The sequence below is a fragment of the Phyllostomus hastatus genome, unplaced genomic scaffold (assembly GCF_019186645.2).
Source record: "Phyllostomus hastatus isolate PE091 unplaced genomic scaffold, TTU_PhHast_1.1 phas_scaffold_555, whole genome shotgun sequence".
Taxonomy (NCBI): Eukaryota; Metazoa; Chordata; class Mammalia; order Chiroptera; family Phyllostomidae; genus Phyllostomus; species Phyllostomus hastatus.
Genome location: NW_025334036.1, coordinates 2,957,017 through 2,969,889, shown reverse-complemented (window position 1 = coordinate 2,969,889; position 12,873 = coordinate 2,957,017). Strand labels below are relative to the sequence as shown.

Genomic DNA, 12,873 nt, shown 5'->3' with positions numbered 1-12,873 from the left:
AGGCTAGCCTGAGAAGTCTACACTGACCACCTGAATACAGAATCCCCGGCATCCATCCCCTCTCCAGAAGTCAGTATGCCAGGAGAGCAACATATCCAAAATGTTTGAGCATGATAATTCTGGGGGATGATCATGTACTAACAAAGATTTGTTTCTCCACATTCCCATCCTCAATAGGGATGTAAATTTACACAAAAACGAAAGGATATTTGGTTGGGGTGGGGGTGGGGGGATACACTGAAACCTTCCAGCAGCCTAAGAGTGCATTTACCTCTGCTTCTATCTACCCCAAGCCAACCCTGGACCCCGAGAAACTGGCACTATCTCGTTACAGGAAAATCCTGGGGTGTCAGCCATCTCTGCCCTGTGCCTGATTTTCTAGGAAGTTGGTCCTGGCTAGTGTCAACGGTCCCAGGTTTAGACAGATTGTAAGTCACACTTAGAACCAATTCCTGCCATTACCTGGTCCCTGAGCCAGCGCCCTAAGACCAGCCTAGGACAGCAACCAAGCCTAGAAGCACAGCGCCATTCACTCTTGTGATTGATTCTTTTCTCCAAACCAGAGGGGCGACAGAGGCTCTGTTCTACCAGTGAGCAGTCACCGTTAAAAGCTCCAGAGAACTACTCTGGCTAACTTAAACAAAAGGGACTTCCTTCAAGAATATCAGGGAACTCACAGAGTAAGTGGGAACCGAAGGATCAGGCCGGAGAAGTTGGGAACCAAGAAACAGAGTAAAGCCCCAAGAACCACAGCACAAACCTCTGAGCAGAAACAGCCCAGCCTGCCCGCCCGTGAACCTGGGACTGCTCCGGCCTTGCCTGCTTGCCTGCCTTCCTCTCTGGGCTCCAAAGCTGGGAGGGGGCCTGCGGTGGCCCAAGCCGTAATCGTATGCCCAGCCCATGCAAAAAGAAGCTAAAGCAGAACTGTCTTTTTTAAAATATTTTTTTTTTACTCTTTAAGGCCAGTATCTTTTTCTTTCTTTCTTTTTTTTTAATGAGTGGTTTGTATTTCTTTAGTGTGACAGAGGGAGGCCCTGTGGACCTTGCGTTGCTCCGCAGAGACGCTAGCTTTTCTCTTTCCCAGAGGTCCTGTGCCAGCCTGGGCTTCGAGAGTCCCTCTGTGCCAAGAAGAAGGAGGAGAGTGGATTTGCAGCCTCTGGCCAGTTCCCACGCTCTGCCCTGAACTGCTCTATATGAGGATGTTTCTGGGAAGACCAAGCCTGCTCTGGGCTGGACAGAATGCCTCAGGAGGCGGCCCCAGTGTGAGGCGGTGCCTGCCAAGACACAGCGGCTCCAGGGGCACAGGGGTGGCTGGAGACACCGCGTGTTTTAGAGGGGATCTAGCGCTAGAAATGCCCCTGTCCACCAAGCTATCACAAATAAAAAGAGATTATAAAGCTAGGAAGGGGAAAAAAGAGAAGGAAGAAATTTAAATGCATGCACACACGTGATCACACACAATCTCTGGGCTGCTTAGTTCATAGGAAGAAAATTATCACTGGATTCATTAGTTGACCATTGGAAAGAGGACATAAAAATCTTGCAACCTTCAGTAAAAGTTTGCAATACAGTTCGCATGCAAAAGAGGCTTCAAGACGAGTTCCATAACTAACGTGTCAAACCAGGGCACTCCTCCTAAGCTGCTCCTTTACACACTGAAGCCACTCACGATGAGATTTCCGGAGACCCAAGGCCGGGGAGGTCGAAACAGTCCCCTGGGGGTAGTTTGGTGCCATGGACTTTCCCCTGATGGGCTTTCACTACTGTGTGTTTGATGTCTGTCTTCCTCTCCCTCTCTCTCTTTCTCTCCCCCGCCCCCTCTCTTTCTCAGGAGCAACTTGATTTTTTTTTTAAATTATAAAACCAATGCACTGAGAATTCAGAAAGAAAAATAAAGACAAATTTGAACACACAAAATTTAAAATGTCTGCATGCCAGAATAGGCCATAAGTGAGGAGAAAGAAAGAAAGAAAGAAAGAAAGAAAGAAAGGAAAGGAAGGAAAGGAAGGAAAGGAAAGAAGGAAAGGAAAGAAAGGAAAGGAAAGGAAAGGAAGGAAGGAGGAAGGAAGGAAGGAAGGAAGGAAAGAAAGAAAGAGAGAGAGAGAGAGAGAAAATATTTGTAATACATGTTACAAACCGGGGACAATTTCTAATTTACTGTGGGTTTATCCCAGTGAGCATAGGAAAAGACCAAGAACTCAATAGAAAAATGGCTGAAGGATGAGACTAAGTAGGTCACACAGAGAGACAGAAAGAGAAAGAGAAGCTCAACCATAGTAATAATTTTTAAAATGCAAGTCAAAGCAAATATACAGAGTGTTTGGAACATCTATCCTTGGAATCCAATTAACTTTTTAAAAAATGAGATTGATCTCCCTGTGCTAATAGAGAAAAATCTCTAGATGGGTGAACAAAGCAAGCTTCAAAACAACATCATGTAACAATACAATGTACAACAATGTATCATATATTTTGTGAAAAAATATAAAGGGAAGAAACATTTAATATACATGCTAAGAGACACCTAATAAATTTTTCTTGTTGCAAACACAAGAAATTGTGGATAGACATTAGTGATATAAGGAGGGACTGAAAAACAGGATGGGGACTTTTTTACTTTTAATTTTATAGTTTCCTAAAGTTTTGGATGTTTTCCCATGTGTGTGCATTTATTTTTTAAAAAATATAATAACAATGGAGTTGAAGAATTTTGTGATATTTCATCTGAAAACATTTTTTAAAGATTTTATTTATTTATTTTTAGAGAGGGAAGGGAAGGGGAGAGAGAGAGAGAGAGAGAGAGAGACAGAAACATCAATGTGCAGTTGTTGGGGGCCGAGGCCTGCAACCTAGGCGTGTGCCCTGACTAGGAATTGAACCTGTGATGCCTGGTTCGCAGCCTGCGCTCAATCCACTGAGCTATGCCAGCCAGGGCTGAAAACATTTTTTAAAAGATTTTATTTATATTTAGAGAGAGGGGAAGGGAGGGAGAAAGAGAGGGAGAGAAACATCCATGTGTGGTTGCATGTTGTGAGCCCCCTACCTACTGGGGACCTGGCCTGCAACCCAGGCATGTTCCATGACTGGGAATTGAACCTGTGACCTTTTGGTTTGCAGGCTGGCACTCAGTCCACTGAGCCACACCAGCCAGGGCCATCTGAAAATGTTTGGTATCAGGAAAAAAAGCACTGATGAGGGTATGGGGCCACAGGAACTCCCAGCCATTGCTGGTGGGAATGCAAAATACTCCAAGCTCTTTTACAAGACAGTTTGATGGTTTCCTAAATATGTAGACATACTCTAGCATATGATCCAGCAATCATGCTCCTTGGCATGTACCCAGTGGAACTGAAAACCCGTGTCCACATAAAAATCTGCACACAAAACGAAAAAGCAAGGTAATGATATACACATACGCTTATTGTCAGAATTATGGAAAATACAGAAACCTTTAAAAAGATAACAAAAATCTATGTATAACTTCAGTACCCAAATATGATCTCTGTTGCTGCCGATGGGGTGGGTTTCCTTCCACTCTTTTTTCTACTTTCTACGCACATGAGTGTAGCCAATATGAATTGTACCACCACATCAGGAGGCCTTTAAAGTTTTTTTTGCAAAATAAAGGAAACTAAAATTAGCTCTAGTCTCTAACTACTGAATTAGCTAATAGCCTTTTTGGAGCTCTCGGTTCTCCTGGACTGCCCAGGGCCCTGAGGTTTCTGTACGGCACAAAGCTGCCCTGTGGACGCTCACATCTAGGGGGGAACAGTCCAAAGCGTTCCTCTTAAGCGCTGGACTGTGGCTCTTTCTGCAATTACTCCGAGCCACCACAAGATGTCACTCTCTGCACGCGCAAATCAATCTGACGCGGTAGGCCAGTCCTTTAGACCTTGAGACCTTGGCCTGTGAAGTGCCTTGCAGGAAAAATTCCACTCCCACAGCATCAGCTAATGCAGAATCCTTTGACAGTTCCCAGGAACTCCTTCTTAGTATCTTAAAGAGAGGAAGAGACATAGGGAGAGGGATGGAGGAGGAGGAGGAGGAGAGAGAGAGAGAGAGACATCAATCTGTTCTCCCACTCGTTTATGCCTTCACTGGTTGGTTCTTGTTTGTTCCTGGACTGGGGATCCAGCCACTACGTTGGCATATTGGGGATGACGCTCAAACCAGCTGAGCCACCTGGCCAGGACCTAAAACATTACCTTTAAGCGTTGCCCATATTCAAGGCATGGGTTAATAGCTTATGGTCTGAATTCTTTTAGTAAACAACTCCTTCCTTCCTCCCTCCCTTCCTCCCTTCCTCCCTTCCTCCCTTCCTTCCTTCCTTCCTTCCTTCCTTCCTTCCTTCTTCTTTCTCACCTTCCTTCCTCCTCCTCCTCCCCCTTCCTTCTCCTAGCAATGGCCTAATAAACCCTTCCTTTTAAAAAGAAAGAGAGGCACCCTGACTGGTGTAGCTCAGTGGATTGAGCATGGACTGTGAACCACAGAATCACCAGTTCGATGCCCAGTCAGGGCATATGCCTGCATTGGGGGCCAAGTCCCCAGGATGGGGCACCCGAGAGGCAACCACACATTGATGTTTCTCTCCCTCTCTTTCTCCTTCTCTTCCCTTCTGTCTAAAAATGAATAAATAACATCTTTAAAAAAAAAGAAAAGCTAGAATTACTTCTTGTCCCTAGAAAACATAAATATATTTACTTACATTTCCAAATTTCCAATAAAACAAGATATAGTCCACACACTGCAGTCTTTCTGGGTTTTGTTGTTTGTTTGTTTGTTTGTTTGTTTGTTCACTTGTTTTGCCACCTTAGCGTCTTCTCAAGGCTTTAAAACTTAAGGAGCCAGTGAGCTGTTGGGGAGTTCTTGGAGGTCAAACACTATTTTCATTCATTTCTAGTAATAAGTTCTCAGTCAACCTAAAACATTTGTAAAATTAAGCGATTTCCCTAGCGACGTGAAAGTTCCTATGCATCTGTAAGGATATTGGGCAGGCCTCCAGGAAGAACAGGAGAAGAGGAAGCATCTCCTCTAGGCTGGGCAGCCCAGGGCACAGAGGCCCAAACGTTTGTGTCCCTCCAGAGTCTGACCCTCCCCAGGCCAGTCAGGTGGCAGAGCCAGGACAACGCGGAGCAAAGAGAGAGGCAGATGGAGCTGAGCTGGGAACTGTGCGGGCCGGACAGCCCCCTCTGGCTGGGCAGTGTGGGGACCACTTCGGCCAGCCCGAGCGTTGCAGAAGCGGGGGACAGGGAAGCCCCTGCTTGGGGAACGACTCTCTGGATAGATCAGAGAGCTGAAGAAGAGGAACTCTGAGGCACCCGCAAGGACACGGTTCCTAGAACTCTCTTCGCCTGCCCCCTCTGGCTACAGACAAGTGTATTAACAAATGGAAAGGGCATGGCCTGGGAACTGCGATACTAGTGACAAGAAGTGGAACATCTCTCTTCCACTAACGGTTTCTGCTTGGGGTTTCTTATCCGCAGTCTGACTTGGCTTTGAACTCGGCGGAGGCAGACACAGTTCACGTTCCGGCCGCTGGGGGGTGGGGCGGGGAAGCGGCTGCCGGAGGATGCGCATCGCGGTCCGAGCTGCGAGCTGCTGTGCGCGCTGGCAGGGGCTGGGTGCCAGAGCGGGAGACGCCGCCTTTGGTACCCGGCTGCTCCGCGGTTGTCGGGTGAGGCTAGGAGGTTCGCATCTGTAGATTTATCTCCGGGAGTACAGTCTTTGATTCCCGTCTCAGCTCCGGAGAGAAGGCTCTCGCAATCGGGTAGCTGGGGAATTGGGTTTGGCATCTGTCACCTATCGCAACTGGGTTTCCGGGGACTCTGAATCCTTTGAGGGCTTGCTCAAGACTACGTTTCCCAGGAGGCCGTGCGGTGATTGAAATCTCGATTAACCTATGGATAGGGAAGATTTCTGGTCTCGGAAGCTGAGAGCCAATGGCAGGAGGACGTGGGCGGTGTTCTGCGGTGGCTGGCCCTGGAGCTCAGAGTCCCACCTGTGCGGACGCAGTCCTGTCACGAATCCCGCTAGGATTCGGGTACGGAGGGACCGGCTCCTGTGGTGGGCCGGGAGCGGCTCGGCGGCGGAGGACTCTCCCTCCTGCCCCGTCCCCTCGTGGGCCCCGGGGCGGTGAGTGGGTGCGGGGAGGGAGACAGCGGGGGCGCTGCTGAGGAGCCAGAGCGGGCTCGCCTGCAGCCCCGACGCTGTCTCTGCCGGGTCCTCGCGCCCGCCCTGCGGAGCCCGCGGGTCTGCTGAGGAGTGGGCGGAGGCAGCTGCGGGTTTCTGGGCCGTCCTCGGAGTATCGATCCTCGTCTCCTTTCCCTTGCTCCTCGGTGGTGGTCCCCGGGGCCGCAGTTGAGCTCTGTGACCCTCTGACCGCCGCACCCCGATTCGGGCCTGCAGCGCGGCGAGTGGAGGGGGGGGCGAACGGGTGGCGGCCGACCGGGGCGCTCCTGTTCCTACTAATAAACCCAGTGACACCCCGGTGCTTCTCGCAAGGGCACTTAGGCGCCACGCCCAGCGCTCTGGGGCCTTCGCCGTCTCCCGCCCAGGGGGCGCTGCAGGAGGCGTGCGAGGCGGGGTTTCTGCGACCGCCGCCGGAACTCGGTCCCCTCCCTCCCGCGGTCTCCTGCCCGTGGGCCGCGCCGCCGGGGGCCGCGTGATGGCCGGAGAAATCAAATTCGTGCTCGAAGCTCAGCCCAGTGTTGACGTCTCAGTGATAGTGTGTTTGTTCGTGGAGGTTCTAAGCCGGGGAGATAGATGACCGGTATTGCCACGGGTTTAGTGGCTGTACGTGGATGCATGTTTCCCTGAAAAGTGTCCGTGTGTGTGTGTGTGTGTGTGTGTGTGTGTGTGTGTGCATTCTAGAAGTTCTAGGTGCTTCCACTGGGGAAGACAACGGTGTGAGAGAGTCGCACTTCCTCGCCCCCCTCCGGTCCATCCCGCGCTGCTGCAACGGGGAAAACTCTTTGTAGCGGACTCAGTGGCTGGCTGGCTTGTGCTTGTTCCTGCTGGAAAGTCTCCGAAGGGGGAGGGGCCTAGCTTCTATTTCTGGGCGACTCCTGCTGCCTTCCAGCATAGGAGTTAACGAATAAATTACCGATCCATCCTGCAATCTGGTCGTCTCCCCCCAAAGAAATGGTGCTGGATACTGCTGTCAATTCTATTAAATTGGTTTTAGTGGGAATGAGTGTCTTCAGCCCCTAGGGTTTGTTTCGTGCTTATCCCCAATTGAATTTCTTTCTTTCTTTCTTTTTTTTTTGTATTTTTATTAGTTTCAGATGTACAGCACAGTGATTAATCATATATTATCCCCATTGAAGTTTACTTAATTTTACAGCTTATCCACCTTTGTATTGTTATTTTTAGAATCCATGACTTTTTACATCTCATGTTTTCACACCATTACACCGTGAAAGAGGGCCCTGGCCAGGTAACTCAGTTGGTTAGAGCAACCTCCTGGTAAGGTTCCATGCGCCGTCAGGGCTCGTGCAAGAAGCAACCAAAGAACACATAAATAGGTGGAACAACAAACCGATGTTTCTCTCTCTCTCCCCCTTCCCCCCATCAATAAATTAAAAAAATAATAATTAAAAAAACACCTTGAAATAGAATGGTACCCAGTAGAAAACCTTTGGGGTTTTGCTTGATCTGTCCCTTGAGTTTGACACCAAATCTCCAAGCCTTGAAAAGCCAACTCTTCTCATAACTGATATGAGTATGATTAGGTCCGCACTTGCTCGTTGCTGAGGAAAATGTAGTTGGAAAGAATCTAAAGCTTTCCAGAAGTTGCATTATACCTGGACACCCTCTGCTTTGTTTACCACGGGCAATTTGTTCCTTGGAAAGTCCGCGTGTCCAAAGACAGGGTCCCGTTCGTGCGTTTGAGAGGCGTGAGCCTCTCTAGTAACAGGAAAGTTGCCCGAGGGGAGGGTTCTGTAAAAAGAGAATAAAGAAAAGCGAACCTTCTGTGGTCGACAGTTTCCCTGAGAGCTACTGGAGTTGGGGGCGGGGGTGGGGGCGGGCTTTGTCTGAGCCCACGGGGATCCTCTATCCTGGGCGGGTGTCTTCTGGTTTGTAGACTGTGGGAGGGGCATCCAGAGAGCTACTGATACATCCCCAGGTCTCCCGTTCCAGCACCTGATGACCCCTAACGCTGTGGCTGGCGACCTCGGGGAAGAGTGGGCAGTGCTTAGAGAACCCTCTTCAGGCGTACCGCCTGGCGCAGTTGGAAGAACGGGCTCTCGAAGGGTAAGGGTGCCGCGCTCCTTTAGACTTAAAACACGTGTTCTAAGAAGGCCCAGGTCTCAGCAGTCTCTGGGGATGCTGGTCTCTCAGAGCTCCGGGTCCCTGTGAGAATGAACAACGGTTACCTCCCTGGCAGGGAAAGGAGGACTTTCTTTTTTATGGCACTTCATGGTTTGCAGATGCCTTTGGTCTTTATTGTCTTGTTAATATCTCACCGTACCCTTTGATGTATGTATTATCTGTTACACAACTCTTTTCTTCACTTTTAGAATTCCCAGAATTAGAAATGCTAGGTCAAAAAATAGGTACATTTCTAAGGTATTTGATATTTTTGCCAAATGCCTTGTAAAAAGATTAAATCAATTTATTTATTCCCACAAGTATTATATGAAAGTGTCCATTTATACCATCATAGTGGATACTATAATATAAGTCTGGCTTAATTAATAATGATAGCTAACGTTATTTATTAGTAATGATAGCTAACTTACCACTTAATTCTCATAACTCTGTGAGATAGGTCTTATCATTATCCCCATTTTATAGATAAAGACACAGACACAGAGAGTTTAAGTAACCTTCCTAAGGTCACACAGCTCGTAAGAGGCAGGGTTAGGATTCAAACGCAGGCAGTCTGAGTCTTGAGTTTGTACTCTTTATCTCTACACTCTATTGCCTACATGTATCGCTGTTCTAATTTTAATTTCTTTGGTTAATAGTAAGATGAAAGGTTTTCCATATATTTATAAGCTACTTTTGTGTGTGTGTGAATGCCTGTTCATGTCCTATGCCCATTTTTCCCCCGACAATTGTCTTTTTTTCTCATAGCTCAGCGATTTTCAACTTTTTCCATCTTAAAGCACACATACACTAACTACTAAAATTCTGCAGCCCACCACAAAGTATACTTTTTGATGATCTGACAAAATATAGGTATAATTTTAATTCATTCACAGCAAACAGCTATTGTTGTGTTGGCCATTGTCATTTTTTCACTTGACACTCTAAGGGAAAAGAGGTCAGTAGGTCAGTGCCCCTGACTAAATAGTCAGGCATTGCGTGTTATAAAAATTCTTGCAGCACACCAGCTGAAAATCACTGTCATAGCTGCATCTGTTGCTGCCCTTCTGGGAAAAGTTTAAAGTCCAATATTGTAATTAACTTCCTTAGGGTCATGAAGACTTTGTTTCTGATAAAGTTATCTCTCCCCATGGGTTTAGCCTTGTGCCTTCAGAGATGAGTTATCGCACTTACTCTAGAGTTTCTGTGACAACTCAGGTGTTTTGTTTTGTTTTGTTTTTTAAATAAGAGGGAAAAGGCTTTTTCTCAGCCTCTTGGGGAGATCCCCCTGTTTTATCACTTCATCATGCCTGCCCTTTTAATGAGATCAAACGCACGTAACAGTTTCTCTGGGCGTTCTCTTCTGTCTAGGGAAGGATGGGGGCTTACATTTTGGCCCGACCTTGTGTGAGTGGCTCAGACTCACATCCCGCATTCATCTTCCTCCGTAGGATTTCTAGACCCAGTGTCATTTCCCAGCTGGAGCAGAAGGAAGAGCCCGGGGTGCCACCACTGCAAACTTTTGAGACAAGGACGATCCCGAGGGAAAGCACCCAGGTGAGCCGTGAGTGCCGCCTGCTGGGAGAAGGATCGGGGATGCTGCCCTGCACTTTCGCTCTTCCTGTCGGAAGTTCACATTTGGGTTCTTGGGCGGTCAGTCACTGACCAACTGAAGTCTCTTTTTAAGTAAGCATTTGACTTCTGTTTTGATTATAACATCTCTGAAAGGAGTTGCCCAGTTTTGACAATATGTGGTCTACTCTTGAAGGATGTGAAGTTCACGTCATGGTTTCTGTAAGCTTAATGAACTTCAATAAACTTTTTTTAAAAAGGTTTTATTTGTTCTGGCTGGTGTAGCTTAGTGGATTGAGCGCGGGCTGTGAACCAAAGTGTCGCAGGTTCGATTCCCAGTCAGGGTACATGCCTGGGTTGCAGGCCATGACCCCCAGCAACCGCACATTGATGTTACTCTCTCTGTCTCCCTCCCTTCCCTCTCTAAAAATAAATAAATAAAATCTTTAAAAAATGCTGTGATTTAAAAAAGATGTTATTTGTTTATTTTTAGAGAAAGAGGAAGGGAGGGAGAAAGAAAGAGAGAGAAACATTAATGTGTGGTTGCCTCCCATGCGCCCCCTACTGGGGACCTGGCCTGCAACCCAGGCATGTGCCCTGACTGGGAAACGAACCAGCGATCCTTTAGTTTGCAGGGCAGCACTCAACCCTCTGAGCTACACTAGCTAGGGCAACTTCAATAAACTATTCTCAAAGCAAAAACCAAAGTAGTCAAATTAAGTCTAGCCTGTTGCAAAAACACTATTTTTTTTTTTTTTTTACTAAGGAAAGTACTGCCTTTTTTTTTTTTAAGATTTTATTTATTTATTTTAGGGAGGGAAAGGAGGGGGGAGGGGGGAGGGAGGGGAGAGAGAGAGAGAGAGAGAGAGAGAGTGAGAGAGTGAGAGAAACATCAATGTGCGGTTGCTGGGGGTTATGGCCTGCAACCCAGGAATGTACCCTGGCTGGGAATCGAACCTGGGACACTTTGGTTCCCAGCCTGAGCTCAATCCACTGAGCTATGCCAGCCAGGGCTGCAAAAACACTAATTTTAATCTTTCTTGCTATTTTCTGATGTTTGTCCCTAATAACGTTATTCTCTGTCAACTTCTGTTCATCTTTCAGACTTTGAGAATCAGGTAAAAAAACTCCATCAGGACACTTTGGAAACAGCAGAACAAGGTGGAGCATCCTCAGAAAGGGCCAATAAAAGTGTCGCTCGTACTCCCGTCCGGGGAGGAACCTGGGAGAGGGGCCTTGAATCAGGAGAGCGTGGCCGCCATCCAGGACAGGGCCGTCGGGAGCCCTCCTCGCAGGACGGGGACCTAACCCAGCTCCTGGGTGGATTTGTAGGGAGGAAGCCTGTGTGTGCAGAGTGTGGGAAAAGCTTTAACCAGAGGTCCTGTCTCGTGAGGCACCTAAGAACCCATAGCGGGGAGAGGCCTTATAAGTGCGCCGAGTGCGGGAAAGCCTTCAAACAGAGCTCAGGCCTCGTCACCCACCGCAGAACCCACACGGGAGAGAGGCCCTGCCCGTGCAGTGCCTGCGAGAGGAAGTTCAGCGACAGCTCCACGCCGGGGAGAGACCCTACGCGTGCCCGGAGTGTGGGAAGACTTTCGGGTGGAAGCCGCACCTGGTCATGCACCAAAGAACCCACACGGGAGAGAAGCCCTACACGTGCCTCAAATGCCATACAAGCTTCATTCGAAGCTCAGATCTCATCACCCACCAGAGGACGCACACGGGAGGGAAGCCTTACGGGTGCGATGACTGCGGGGAGAGTTTTCGCCAGGGCTCGGATTTGGTGAGGCATCGGCGGCGGACGCACACGCAGGGGAGCGGCCCTTGCGGTGCCCGCGGCGCGGGAAGGCCTTCAGAGACAGCTCTCACTTCGCGGCTCGCATGACCACTCACGCCGGAGAAAGGCCTTTCCGTTGTCCCTCCTGCCACAAGGGTTTCAGCTAGAGCTCACACCTGGTCGCGCACGAGAGGACCCGCACACAGGCGAGAGGCCTTTTCAGTGCGGCGACTGTGGGAAAGGCTCCGCTGACAGCGCTGCCCTCCTTAAGCACCAGCGCACCCACTCGGGAGAGAGACCCTACCGATGGACCCACTCGGGAGAGAGACCCTACCGATGCGGCGAGTGTGGGAGGAGCTTCAGCCAGAGCTCCCACTTCGCGACCCACCAGCGCGTCCACGTGGGGGGCAGGCCCTTTCGGTGCCCTGAGTGCGGCAAAACCTTCCGTCAGCGTTCGCGTGTCCTGACACACCACAGGACGCACACGGGAGAAAGGCCTTTTCGCTGCGGCAAATGCGACAAGCGCTTCCGTCGGAAAGCACACCTTTTATGCCATCAAAACACTCATCTGACTTAGGAAATGGTCTCCAGTGGCTCTCCCGTTCCCTTCCACGTTTTGGTTGCTGCGGGCTTCAAGCCCCCCACGGAGAGAAAACCCGAACCCGGGCTTCGGAGGCTTCCCGAGGGCCCTGACCCGTTCAGTCTCTCTGCTCTTCCCCACGTTTTGTGATGAGGATAAAACTTTAGGGTCCGAAGAACATTTTGAACACAAAAGGCAATCCTTCCGTGTTTTTGATGGACTCTTAGACAGGGAAATGGGAGTTTAATGACTGATGCCTGCTTACTGAAAGAGAAGCGAGATACATGTGGCCTAGAGATCTCGCGTAAGCCACCTCGCACGGTGCCTGGCATAAAGTAGGTGCTCAGTAACCGACCGGTCACATTATCACTATGATGATCAACACCTGAGATCTTATAGGAAACCCGCCATACAGCATCTATTCCTTAAAAGATACTCCATACAAAGTCAGTGGCTTGTATCAGAGTCATTACTCACAAAGGAATTTATTAGCCCAGTCCTGCACTAATTAGTGCAGCCCAGGACTTGCAACGAATTAGGTTGGCGTTAGAAGATTTGGGGTGTGAGCCCATGGATTTCATAAAACAGAGAGTACTCTCCCGACCGAGTGCTCTGCAGGCATTAGTCACCGGCT

At 48.9% G+C, this 12,873-nt stretch overlaps 1 long non-coding RNA gene across 1 annotated transcript; it reads left to right on the top strand.

Moving 5' to 3' along the window:
* Window positions 1-8,137: 8,137 nt before the first annotated feature.
* On the top strand, window positions 8,138-12,537 carry LOC123809656. Its single transcript, XR_006784050.1, has 3 exons — window positions 8,138-8,253; window positions 9,762-9,867; window positions 10,987-12,537. It is a non-coding gene; the product is annotated as an uncharacterized LOC123809656 (long non-coding RNA).
* Window positions 12,538-12,873: the final 336 nt, after the last annotated feature.